The sequence below is a fragment of the Zalophus californianus genome, chromosome 5, assembly GCF_009762305.2.
Source record: "Zalophus californianus isolate mZalCal1 chromosome 5, mZalCal1.pri.v2, whole genome shotgun sequence".
Taxonomy (NCBI): domain Eukaryota; kingdom Metazoa; phylum Chordata; class Mammalia; order Carnivora; family Otariidae; genus Zalophus; species Zalophus californianus.
The window spans coordinates 98,193,622-98,207,742 of record NC_045599.1 but is presented as its reverse complement, the minus strand read 5'-3'; positions in this window follow the sequence as shown (position 1 = coordinate 98,207,742).

Below are 14,121 nucleotides of genomic sequence, written 5' to 3'. Positions count from 1 at the left end.
GGGGAAAAAAAGAGAAAGTGAGAGAGAAAGCCATCTTCAGCCATCCTTGGAAAAGCCTTTTAATACCCGTGTAAGTCAGTAATTCCTTCACTTACTGTGGCAGCTAACAACCACAAAAATAAAACCAGTCAGTGCTCTCAACAGCCCTTTCCTTTATTCAAGTGAGGATTTTGCCATAAACTGCCTTTTAAAAATAATCTCTGAGGTTCGGGTGACACTGTCCTCTTGGATTGTTTGTGTCCTGGACTGTGGAGAAGCCGCTGACTACAACCCCATCATTACCTGACATAAATGGAATCCAGAGAAAAGCAAGGCTCCAAATGAGTGAGGAAGTGCCTTCTTTATAGTCCAGCTCTTTTCCCTATAGATAACTGAGTATCAAAGAGAAAATTCAACACTTCTCACCAAATACCAAAGAAAACAAATGCCACTGTATCTGGGAGGTGCTGAGGCTTTAAACGTAGTGATGAAACTTAGAACTGATTGTAACACAGGGAGAACTTGCTTACATGACTCACAACTAAAAATGAACTGAAATCACCTGAACAATGACAAAGGCAGGGGTCAGAGAAGGACAACAAGAGATTTATCATGGACAAGTACAAAGTAAATATATGCATGCGGCAAAAGCCATCCGACATTCAGTGCATAAAGGGAGGGAAGCTGGCCATTTTGTGTTTCCAGGGGGCAGAGGAACAGTCTGGGTCTGGCATAAGGAGACACTGAGCCACAGAGAATGCAGGATCTCACCTGGATGCCTTAGAAAACATGGTCTGTGACAGAAAGATGTGGGCATGGCATGACCAGACTTGGGTTCTAGTCACACTGTGCCTCCAACTCGCTACATGGCTTTAGGCAAATTGCTTCATCTCTCCTTCATGTGGTTCTGTTAGTTCTAACATGAGTGAGGGCAAGAACATGCTCCATGCTTACCTTGCATAGTTGCATTGATATCAAATAAGACCATATACCTACTGACTTAAAAGGAGGTCCATTGCTAAAATTGTTTTAAAATTAGGACACAACAGAAAAAAAATACCATAATCCACCACATCACCACACACACAACACACACACACACAACACACACAGGTCATAAGCATATATAAAATGGCAATTTTATGTTTTTCCTTGTCTCTGATTTCTCTTGTGATAAACATCTTTTTTTAACTCATCTTTTTAATTATGTTATGTTAATCACCATACATTACATCATTATTTTTGATGTAGTGTTCATGATTCATTGTTTGTATATAACACCCAGTGCTCCATTCAGGTACGTGCCCTCTTTAATACCCACCACCAGGCTAACCCATCCCCCCAGCCCCTCCCCTCTAGAACCCTCAGTTTGTTTCTTAGAGTCCATAGTCTCTCATGGTTTGTCTCCCCCTCCAATTACACCCCCCTTCATTCTTCCCTCCTGCTATCTTTTATTTTTTTTTAACATATAATGTATTATTTGTTTCAGAGGTATAGGTCCTGTGATTCGACAGTCTTGCACAATTCACAGTGCTCACCATAGACCATACCCTCCCCAATGTCTATCACCCAGCCACCCCCTCCCTCCCACCCCCCACCACTCCAGCAACCCTCAGTTTGTTTCCTGAGATTAAGAATTCCTCATATCAGTGAGGTCATATGATACATGTCTTTCTCTGATTGGACTTATTTTCACTCAGCATAATACCCTCCAGTTCTAATCCACGTCATTGCAAATGGCAAGATTTCATTCTTTTGATGCCTGCATAATATTCCATTGTGTATATATACACATCTTCTTATCCATTCATCTGTGGATGGGACATCTTGGCTCTTTCCCATAGTTTGGCTATTGTGGACCATTGCTGCCTATAAACATCAGGGTGCATGTACCCTTCGGAATCACTACAATTGTATCTTCGGAGTAAATACCCAGTAGAGCAATTGCTGGGTCATAGGGTAGCTCTATTTTCAACTTTTTGAGGAACCTATGATCCTCTCGATAGATGCAGAAAAAGCATTTGACAAAATGCAGCATCCTTTCTTGATCAAAACTCTTCAGAGTATAGGGATAGAGGGAACATACCTCAATATCATAAAAACCATCTATGAAAAACCCACAGCGAATATCATTCTCAATGGGGAAAAACTGAGAGTTTTCCCCCTAAGGTTAGGAACACAGCAGGGATGTCCACTATCACCACTGCTATTCAACATAGCATTAGAAGTCCTAGCCACAGCAATCAGACAACAAAAAGAAATAAAACGCATCCGAATTGACAAAGAAGAAGTCAAACTCTCATTCTTTGCAGATGATATGATACTTTATGTGGAAAAACCCAAAAGACTCCCACCCCCAAACTGCTAGACCTCATACAGGAATTCAGTAAAGTGGCAGGATATAAAATCAATGCACAGAAATCAGTGCATTCCTATACACCAACAACAAGACAGAAGAAAGAGAAATTATGGAGTTGATCCCATTTACAATTCCACCCAAAACCATAAATACCTAGGAATAAATCTAACCAAAGAGGCAAAGAATCTGTACTCAGAAAACGGTAAATTACTAATGAAAGAAAGTGAGAAGACACAAAATTGGAAAAAAACGTTCCATGCTCATGGATTGGAAGAACAATATTGTGAAGATAGTCAATGCTACCTAGAGCAATCTACACATTCAATGCAATCCCCTCTCAAATACCAACCACTTTTTTCAAGAAATGGAACAAATAATCCTAAAATTTGTATGGAACCAGAAAAGACGCCAAATAGGCCAGAGGAATGTTGAAAAAGAAAAGCAAAGCTGGCGGCATCACAATTCGGACTTCCAGCTCCATTACAAAGCTGTCGTCATCAAGAAAGTATGGTACTGGCACAAAAACAGACACATAGATCAATGGAACAGAATAGAGAGCCCAGAAATGGACCCTCAACTCTATGGTCAACTAATCTTTGACAAAGCAGGAAAGATGTGCAATGGAAAAAAGACAGTCTCTTCAACAAATGGTGTTGGGAAAATTGGACAGCCACATGCAGAAGAATGAAACTGGACCATTTCCTTACACCACACACAAAAATAGACTCAAAATGGTTGAAAGACCTAAATGTGAGACAGGAGTCCTTGAAAATCCTAAGGAGATAAACCTTTTTTTCCCCAATCGTTTCCATTTTTTGTGAGAGAAAGAGAGAAGACTAGAGAGGGAAAGAAACTAAGTATGTAAAAATGAAAATTCTAAATGCTATAATGGGAGAAAGATAGAAAAAGAGATTCCCAGATTAGCTTTTTAAATTTTTATTTATTTATTTTTAAGTTTTTGTTTAAACTCTAGTCAACATATAGTGTAATACCAGTTTTAGGAATAGAATTTAATGATTCATCACTTACAGATAACACCCAGCAAGATTAGCTTTTTTTTTAAAGCATAATGTTTCAAATTAGAATCTTGAGGAAAGAATAGAAGGAAGAATTTACCACCTTGTGAGGAGAGCACACATAGTAAGTTTGGGCAAATGTTGATTAAATGAGTGTATTGTATAGCATCAAGCCCTGACCTTTGTATTAATGGAATAAGGAAAAAGCTGCTTTAGACTCAGTGGCTATGGGCTTGACTTGAGTGAACCCATGCAAGGTAGCTTTGACAAGGTTTCTAGGCTCATTTGAGGGTGTAAGAGAAGAGTTGAACTTTTAGCATTCATTTTATACCCTGCTCTGACATTTAGCATTCTCAAAGATGCAAAGCAATATTTTGGAGCAGTAAATATCAATAAATACTAAGCCATCGTTACCTTTGACAATATGTAACACAGCTCCTCCTCCGACCTAGGTGTACTCTCTCCTTATACTTGCCTTATGGCCAAAAAGAACACATCACTCAACTCAGAGCACTAGTCAGAACTGAATCTCTTAATGCAAATCCTCGCTCCTTCTTGGGGAAGAAGGGGCAGTCTGTTGAAGTCAAAGAGAAATTTCCCTTCTCCATTTTTTCTAAACCTTGGTATAAACAGAATCCTGCTGTTGATATAACTAGGGAAGTGGATGCCTCTCACTTTTTTGCAAAAAACCAAGTAGACATTAGTTTTTGTGATTTTGTTAGTTTTATAGAAAATCTAAATACTAGGAATTATCCTAATTATTCAAGACCTAAGTTTTGAAAATAAAAGGTATACTTCTTTTCCACTTTTTTTTTTTTAAGTAGCTTATCTCCCCTGGTGACTTTAAATTTTTATTACTGACCCTTAACACATTCCAGGAAGGCAGGAAGGGAGGAAACACAGGATCAGAGAGGTGCTCTTGGCAGTAGTCGTTCAAGCCTAAACTGAAGATAAATCATCTTAGAGACACTATGCGAGTCAACAATCAGATGAGTTTCTATTTGCCAAAACAATAATCAAAACAACCAAAACAAAATGCCTGTACAACTTTTCTGGGAACCAGGGGGCAGTTGGATGGGATATGCTGATGCCTGTGTTTCCTTAGATAAAGATTCTCTGACCAAAGAGTAGCAGTCAGCTTGCAAAAAAGAAAATGACGTGGAAAACAAAGTAATACTGGATATTTCAGATCAAGAGTTGTTACTGGGGGAAAACACAAATGCACGGGCACGTGCACACACACCCAGATGTGTTAGGAGAAGGGATTCATGTTGCTACCCTATTTGTCCTGTTTTACTTTGTTTTGTATGGATATAGTTCTAGCCTGTTCTTTGTCTTCCTATAAGACAGAACAGAGTAAGCCAAAGAACAAAGTGCAACCATGGGCAGTAATTTATGTCTTTTTATGGCTGCTTCATTAGAACAACTAAAAAATTGGAGAGGAAAAAAGAGTTAGATATGTATCTCACCTAGTGGAAGAGATTTGACATGCTTACACTCGAATTCCTCTTAGAGAGCAAATTGTGTTTAAGGAAGTACCTTAAGAAGCCTCTTAAACTAATAGGTGAGACTCAGCAATTGGATAGGAGACAAGATAACAAAGTGATAGCTAAGTTGCTCTCTTTTATATGACCTAGGAGAGGTAAGAAGGGGAAAAGGGTATGGTTAAGAATTATATCCAAAGACATTTTTAAAAGGTGTATGATTCCAGTCGGTTTTGTTGCTACAATACAATGCCTCCACCCATCCTTCTTAAACCCTCAGTAAAGCTGCTATATAGAAAAATCTTATGTAAGGATCACTGTTTTGATGGAAGTTCAGAAGACAACTGTGTTCCACACCAGTGTCACAGAATAAAGGTAACATGTGTTTGGCATTTTGGGTGAATCCATAAATTGAACTTAGGGCAAGGTGCTGGTACCAAAGGAGTTGAGAATGCAGCCCTCTAGGAAACATAGAGGAATCTGAGGAAATTGGATTTTTCCCCAAAAGGAGTGTATCTTATCTATACAAGTGATTGGGAAGATAAGCCCAGCTAACATCTGGGTACACAGAAGAAACCTAGGTTTTGCAGAAACAGCTTTTCTTGAAAAAGTTATTCATCTTTGATGTGCATACAAAAATATGGCCATTGGTGCAAAACAGAATTGCATATCTCTGAATCATGGAATTCTGGCACTTGATCTTTGAGAGTATCTCACCCAAGTGACTCATTTTATAGGTGAGGACAAAAGTCATCCAGAACCAAAAAGTACTGAACAGGCCTGACTGTCTAATGCAAAGCATTGTTCAATCTACTGAGGTGCTTCAATTTGAAATGATACCAACTTTTTTCTTAAGTCCTTATTAATCACTTGTGCTAAGTTTTATGTGTTTGAGCACTTAATATATGCTAATTTATTTTACTTGGACCTATTAGATATCATGGGGGGGAAAAAAAAAACAGAGAAAACCAAAACTGAACTTGAGTCAGAGAAATTAGGGAGTGGGCAGATGAATTCCAGAATTAAGAAAACAAGGCTTCTATGAGATTCTACTCTCTCAATAGCAACAAGTTGATTGCCAAACAGGATCTGTATTTGAATGTCTGAAAACAGTCACAAACTTTTCAAGCTCTGCAGGGATGCGTATTTGAGATGTAAACGTAAGAGATAGAAAACAGACTCTGACTCAGCAGTGAAGTTAGTGGCTTGAGTTCAGCAATGTTTCACAAGATTTGATGTCTTTTCATTGCTCTAGAGCGAAGTGGTAGAAAAAGCATCTTAAACACACACAACAAAAATATAATTTAAAAATAGCAACAACAACTGAAACAACTTTTTTTTGTCCTTCTGGAAAATCTATGCCAGGAAACTTCAGATATAGGGAAAGTCAAATAGTAATAGACTGTCTCTTAGTTTGCAAAGAAAAGTAGCTATATTCTGCTAAATCAATAATTACTAGATGTTAAGCATTTTACATCTGATCTCTCATTTAGTAATTATGTCTCTTGAGGGATATTGGAATATTTAGCAAGGACAGAAAGTTCACTCAAAGCCAAGAAGATGACATAATAGTAAAATTAAGCCATGTGTCAGAATTGGACTCACTAGTCAGTTTCTCTATTTTTATACACATCTCTTTCTTGAAAAATTATGAACAGCACCAAGAGAAAACAGACCTTTGTCAGAAAAAAACTTTTATGGCCCTGATTCATGCTCACGTCATCTGAATTAGAGGACATTCAAAGATTATAGGGCACCATGACAAAGCAAAATGTACTGGTACTAGATTTTGACATACATTTGGGTATTCTCTCATGGCAATGTTGTAACTTTAGTAACTGGCAGTAATAATGGTCAGATATTTGGGGAAACTCAAAATTGTAAAATCAAATCAGTACTAAGCTGCTTCAGATATTTAGAACATCATAAAATAAGGAGCAGAAGCTCTGTTTGGGGGCTTTAATCCTGTATATCTTATAAATCAAGAGCTTATAATATATTTTAATACATTCCTTGAAGGCTCCAAGCTTTGATCTTTGGCTTTCTCTTCACTCTGTAGAAGTGTGTACAAAGCAAGTTCTGAGAGTAGAATTTGGCACCGTTTGTTGCTAGTCTTAGGGGGAAAAAGTCCAAAGCCAGAGATAAACATTTTTCTACTATAAAATTTTGAAAGCAATAGTGCTTATCTCACTCTGTTTGATAAGCAATGCAAATTCAAGTGGCTCTCATTTTATCCACGTTTGCTTCAATTTAGAAGACTCTCAATAGCATATATGTGGAAATTGTATTGTATATTTAAGAGAACATGATATTTAAATTGACTTGAATTCATTTTTAAAATCCATTACCAGCACTACACTTTTTACTTTGAAGTATTAAAAAAATTACTCTCATTTCCCCTTCTTTCACAATGAGCTTCTCCTAGTGATAGCCCATCTTTACAATACTGATGTAACCCTGCCGAATAGAACCATGGCTGCACATGACCCCCCTCCTTTCTGGACTGGGCAGTGAAAACACAGACTGAGATAAGCTGACAAAACTTTATCTTTGGGCATAACTGCACAGAACCTGACCACTGTACGTATTTTGTCAGTCAGGTATGAAATTTCAATGGAAAGGTGGATTAGTACAAAGCAAATCCTAACCTGTTGTATACTGAGTCTCCCTCCCTCCTCCACCAAGTTCTTTTTTGCCTCTGCACACATTAGAATTCTGTTTGGAGCAAAACTCCCCCTCTGCTATGACCCATCCTAAACCGGATGAGCATGTGTCCTATGTTTCCGGCAAGGCAACCTCATCACCAAGTGTGACGATCCCATTTAATTTGCTCTATTTTGCCTGGATTTCTCTGGTACTTATTCTAAATAATTGAGATGGGTCCTGGCCCAAGCTTCTTAATGGAATATGCCTTTCCACCTGTGGATTTGGCCTTTTCACCCACTTTAAGGAAAGTTTAAGCACTTACTGGGATGACTCCTTGGAGGGTATTACTCCTTGGGGTACTTTTATATTATAACTACATATATAATTCTTTCTGGCTTTCCTCACTAGGAAAAAAAGAGAGAGTGTTGGCATTTTGAAAGGCTGTGTCTCTGCATTTTGTTCTATAAATCAGTTTTCTTGCTGGAGTCAAAGGTCAGTCCTCGTGCTGCATAACAATACTTTTCAGCCTAATATTAAAAGCTGGCTTCATTTTACTTTGTAATATAATAAAGCTTCACTTTAGCATTAATATCATTCAAAAGGCAGCTGCTCACATAATAGGTTCCTTTTAAGCAAAGTGGGAAAACACACATTTATCAAACAATTTTCAGTTTGGAGGCTACAATTTCAATTACATCAAAAACCTCAGCCAATCAGGCTATTACTTCTGAAAGATGTCAGATCTATGCATCTGACTGGATATCGAATAGTCAATGAGTTTATCATTGTATAACATATTTATAAAAGCCTTTATAATGTGGAGAGGAGGGAAGAAAGGTGGCTTTAAAAAAAATGTTTTCTAAGCCAATTTTAAAGAGCCCATGTCAAAACTGAGACACACTTCCTATAAAGAAATAGTATTCTTTCCTGGGTACTATAACATGATGAATGTCAAAAGCAAAATTGAATTTATCTCAGTACTGGTGCCATTTACTTGTGTAGATTTATGTTAGTGATGACACTAGAAATGGAAGCTTCCTGGTTTGCTTTTTGTAAGTTATTCTAGTAAAATCCGTGTCACTTACACACAGCTGAACCTAGATCCAGCCTGGACATGAACTATCCTACCAAGGTTGACATGAATTTTAACCATTGAGAGATAATCTTCTTATGCATTGCATGTCAAATCTTTCTTATGCATTGACATGCATTGCATGTCAACCTCCTACAATGTTAGAATATAGTTAGATATAGTTTGGTTTACAAAGTTATGTAAAGCTTCTTTTCAGTATCTATACATGATTTTTCTTTTCCTTTCTCTGATATATTCCAAAGCATGCAGTATACTCCCTTAGTCTTATGATTCCTGAGCGCATCATTTTCAAATAATTATGAAAGTAGAAAAATAATATGATGGTCAATCCATCTAACATGCCCACTTGCAATTTCGTTTTCCTATTGCATTTGACATTTAATTGCAAATACTGAGATGGACTTGACCCAGAGAAGTCTTGCCAAACCAACCCACAAACAAAAGCCATAGTCAATTCTATCTGTCACTATGATTGATAAGGAAGCCAGTGCCTAATTTCTCAGGTGATTTTCCTCTCATCCTGATGAAACTGCCAATCAAATTCAAGAGACAGGCAAGAGAAGAAATATATTTCAAAAGAAGGAGCAGCTGTTGGTGAAGGCATTGTTGCTATCACTTCTACCTTCATTTTTTTCTGATTTATTCTTCTTTTGTTATTCCTCTTTTCCTTCTCCTTTCCTTTGTCTATCTTTCCTAGGATATCCACCTCTTAAATATCTCCAGCCTATGGCAAAATACTCACATATGTCACTTAAATGCCACAAGTGGCTATGCCAGGCTATGAGTCTCAGAACTCTCATATCTTTAGGTTTCAGTGTGTGGTTTTTTTTTATAACTTTTTAACATCAGCCCCTCTGACATACAAGTCTCATGATCCTTTTTCACGTCACAAAATAATATTCCAGAACCATCTGTGTTTAGATTGCTGTGTGGAGTGGAAGCTAAAAACATGACATGCATTTCCAGGGCACCCTAGCACCCCTCTCTGGCATTTTCTCCTTAAACAGCAAACACATATACACGTGCATGTGCATGCATATGCAATTCTAAACGGAATTCAGAAGACATAGCACTGGGAACAGCTCACTTTTTAGAAATTCTGAAGAGCTAGAACTACATCCTCCCCCACTACCAGAGACTCAATCAGCCTCCACTGAGGGGAAAAAAAAGAAGAAAGAAAAAGAAAGAAAGAAGAAGAAAGAAAGAATGAAAGAAAGAAAGGAAGAAAGAAAGAAAGAAAAAGAAAGAAAGAAAGAAAGAAAGAAAGAAAGAAAGAAAGAAAGAAGAAGAAAGAAAGAAAGAAAGAAAAGAAAGAAAGAAGAAGAAAAGAAACGAGAAAGAAAAGAAAGGAAGGAAGGAAGGAAGGAAGGAAGGAAGGAAGATATAGAGAAAGAAGAAAGAAAAAGAAAAAGAAAGAAAGAAAGAAAGAAAGAAAGAAAGAAAGAAAGAAAGAAAGAAAGAAAGAAAGAGAAAGAAAGAAGAAAGAAACAAAGAAAGAAAGAAGAAAGAAAGAAACAAACAAACAAACAAAGAGAAAGAAAGAAATAAAGAAAGAAAGTGGCTGCAGTTTTAAGAGACAGCCTGATCTAATTGATCCCAGCTCCTTAGGGAGGATGTTCTTCTCTTAATTAAGACCACAGCCACCTGCTTGGTGTATTGGTGTCTAGCAATTCAGTTGAGCAGGTCCATCGGCAGATTAGGACACCAGCTTTTACTGACTCATGCTACAGAAACACTAGCATATTAAGCTCTAAAGCTGATTCTTAAACTGTCATAATGCTGGCTGAATTATAACTGATTGGAATACGGAACATGAGAATGCTGATTGGCTGGGAGCAAATCAAATCTGAGTGAACCACGCTGCACTAATAGAATAGTTAAGTCAGAATGCTTGCGAGAAATTATTTATACTGTTGCTTTGCAAAAGTCCTGATCATTTCTTTTAGCTTATGTTCTCCAGCAACCCATCCTAAGATGTTTAATCAAACCAATGTTAGCTGTTCTTTGGAGTGCTATTGGTATACTTTTGCCCAGTGCCACATTTTATGAAAGAGTATCAGCTCTTTTAGGCTTGTACTATATATGTGTTAACCCACTCCCATAAAGCTGTTTATGGGAACAGGTAAAACTTGGCAGTTAATGATTTTTAAAAACCCAAAAGATGACCAATTGCTAAACAAATTTCAAGGATTCCTTGAGTTTTTGGGTAGCAAACAAAAGCCCCAAGTGAATATAGTTTAATTTTTTAAAGAAAAATACAGGTTCTAACTCTTGACATTGTGGTGAAATTATAAATTCACTAACACTAATTAGAACTAATCATCATATGAAGTTAAAGGGCACCAGCAAGCAGGCTTAAACCAAACTTGCATTTGTTTTTACATGATTTAACTGTTCCCCATTTTTCTTTCTACTTTTATTATTGCTTGGGCTCTATGTAGCAATGCCAATAGTTAGTAATATCAATAGTTAATAGTATAGTAGGCCTAAGATAAAAATGTCTAACATTCTTTAAATATTAAAAAAAATCAAAACAATTTTTGATCAACTGTGTAAAGTTCCTACCCTCTAAATTCTAAAATACACTCTTCAAATTCTAAAATGTATTCTCTTTATGTAGTTGTTCATTACCTTTAAAAGTTTTAAGACCTTTTACATTAAAGGTACTATGGACATGCAGAATGATGTGGGGTTTGATTTTTTTTTAATTTTTTTTATTAACATATGATGTATTATTTGTTTCAGGGGGTACAGGTCTGTGATTCATCAGTCTTACACAGTACACAGCACTCACCATAGCACACACCCCTCCCCAGTGTCCATCACCCAGCCCACCCCATCCCTCCCACCCCTCTCCACTCCAGCAACCCTCAATTTGTTTCCTGAGATTAAGAGTCTCTTACAGTTTGTCTCCCTCTCTGGTTTCATCTTGTTTCATTTTTCCCTCCCTTCCCCTATGATCTGTCTTGTTTCTCAAATTCCTCATATCAGTGAGATCATATGATATTTGTCTTTCTCTGATTGACTTATTTCACTTAGCAAAATTCCTCCATGTCGTTGCAAATGGCAAGATTTCAGTTTTTTGCTGGCTGCATAAGATGCATAATGCATCTTCTTTATCCATTCATCTGTTGATGGACATCTAGGCTCTTTCCGTAGTTTGGCTATGTGGACATTGCTGCTATAAACACTGTGGTGCACATGCCCCTTTGGATCACTATATTTGTATCTTTGGGGTGAAATACCCAGTGGTGCAATTGCTGGATCGTAGGGTAGCTCTATTTTCAACTTTTTGAGGAACCTCCTGTTTTCCAGAGAGGCTGCTCCAGCTTGCATTCCCACCAACAGTGCAGGAGTGTTCTCCTTTCTCTGCATTCTCGCCAACATCTGTCATTTCCTGACTTGTTAATTTTAGCCATTCTGACTGGTGTAAGATTTTGTTTAATAACTCATATATTAGTAAGAATATCCATATGATAAAATTATTTAATGTATATTAATATTTAAACATTTTTCAAGAATACATTTGTCCTGGGTGCCTGGGTGGCTCAGTTGGTTTAAGCGACTGCCTTCGGCTCAGGTCATGATCCTGGAGTCCGGGATCAAGTCCCACATCATGCTCCCTGCTCAGCAGGGAGTCTGCTTCTCCCTCTGACCCTCCCCCCCTCTCATGCTCTCTCTCTCTCTCTCATTCTCTCTCCTCAAATAAATAAATAAAATCTTTAAAAAAAAGTTGGTTAAGAATACATTTGTCCTAAGAAGCCCAGCACAAAGAATGTCACCAGTTATATATTTTAGAAAAGGTCTTTTTCGTTTTGATTATTTTTCATGAGAGTTGGCACATGGGATTTTTATAATATATTTACAGTTTCAGAATACCAAAAAAGCAGAAGTTCTCATTGCTCTTAATTCATCCACAGAGATTATTACTTTTATAATTTTTATAAATATCCAGTAATTTTAAGTTTTATATATGTATATATAATGTGTGTGTGTTTGTAAATTTTTAATGTGAATAAAGTCAAGTTCTAGATATTTTTTTCTACCTAGTTTTTCCACAAAGCAGTATTTTTGGAGGTCTTCCCATGTCAGTTCATATAGATTTACCTATTTTTCAAATGCTGCTGTGTTTTTTTTATTGTGTAACTAAGTCATAATTTATTGACACCATCCTGATGTTGATAGAGCTTTATGTTGTTTTCAACATTAACATTCACTCTTTTAATGTTGCAGTGAAAATACACAGGGGATACAAGTATGTCAGCCATATTAAATACTTACAAGTGGAACAACTGTGTTCAGGATAATGCATTTTATATGTAATGGAGATGTGGGGCCCTTCAGTGTAGGTGAAAAAGTACATCAGTTCTCCACTGTTCCCTCTGCCTGAAGAACTTTGCCCTCTAAAAAGTCCTGTGGCTTTCTTTCTCCCTCAATTAAGTTTTCTGAATCTTCCTCCACCTCCCTCTATAATAAGACTACTATACTTTCTCCCTCTGCTACCTAACCTTTACTTAGTTTTTTTTTTATTTCACTTACAACCATCCAATCTATAATGCATTTATTTGTTTCATTATTTATCATCTAGATTCATCAGTTTGCTTTCTTTTTTTTTATTAAAGATTTTATTTATTTATTTGAGAGAGAGAGAATGAGAGAGCACGAGAGGGAGAGGGTTAGAGGGGAGAAGCAGACTCCCCACTGAGCAGGGAGCCCGATGTGGGACTCGATCCTGGGACTCCAGGACCATGACCCGAGCCGAAGGCAGTCGCTTAACCAACTGAGCACCCAGGCGCCCTATCAGTTTTTGCTTTCTGCTAGATTTCTGGTACCCAGATCAGTGCCTAGTGCTTAGTTGAATAGTGGGAAAAAAACGAGGAAATAAATGAATGATAGTTTTGCCTCTAAGGCAACCTATCTCGGTATTTGGCTTTCCATCTTGAAAGCATAGGAACATGGAAAATCAAGATGTGAAAATTACATACTTGTTAAAAATCATGTTAAAATCATCTAGTAAAGTTTTTGTTAAAAATACATGCCAGTTTCTCTGCTAAAGGGAAACATAGCCTTTGTCTCTGCAAGAAAAATTGCATAATCATTTATGAACTCCACCAAATGAGAAAAAAGTAATCACAGAGGTTTTTGTGATCATCTGAAATATAATCCACTTAAGGTATTGGATAGTTTAACACAAGGTAATTTATCTACTTTTTGATACCAGGACAGAATGAAGTAATTTCCCAGGGCCTCTTATAGCATGCTTGGTACTTGAACAACAGGGATCTTATTGACCAGAATTAATGTTATGACATCAAAGTCTACTTCTTGGTATTCCCCAGAAGCTCTGCTCTAAAAATCTTCCTTCCAATTACCACCATATTTCTCCTTTGTCTTTTCTTTTGTGTTGCTGAGACTTCAACTGGATGGTTATACAGACTATGATATTATATACCACTGGTAACCAAATAGAAAATAAGAATTTTAGAACATTGTTGTCCATCTGCCTTTCACTCTCTCGGGGTGCCTGGGTGGCTCAGTCAGTTA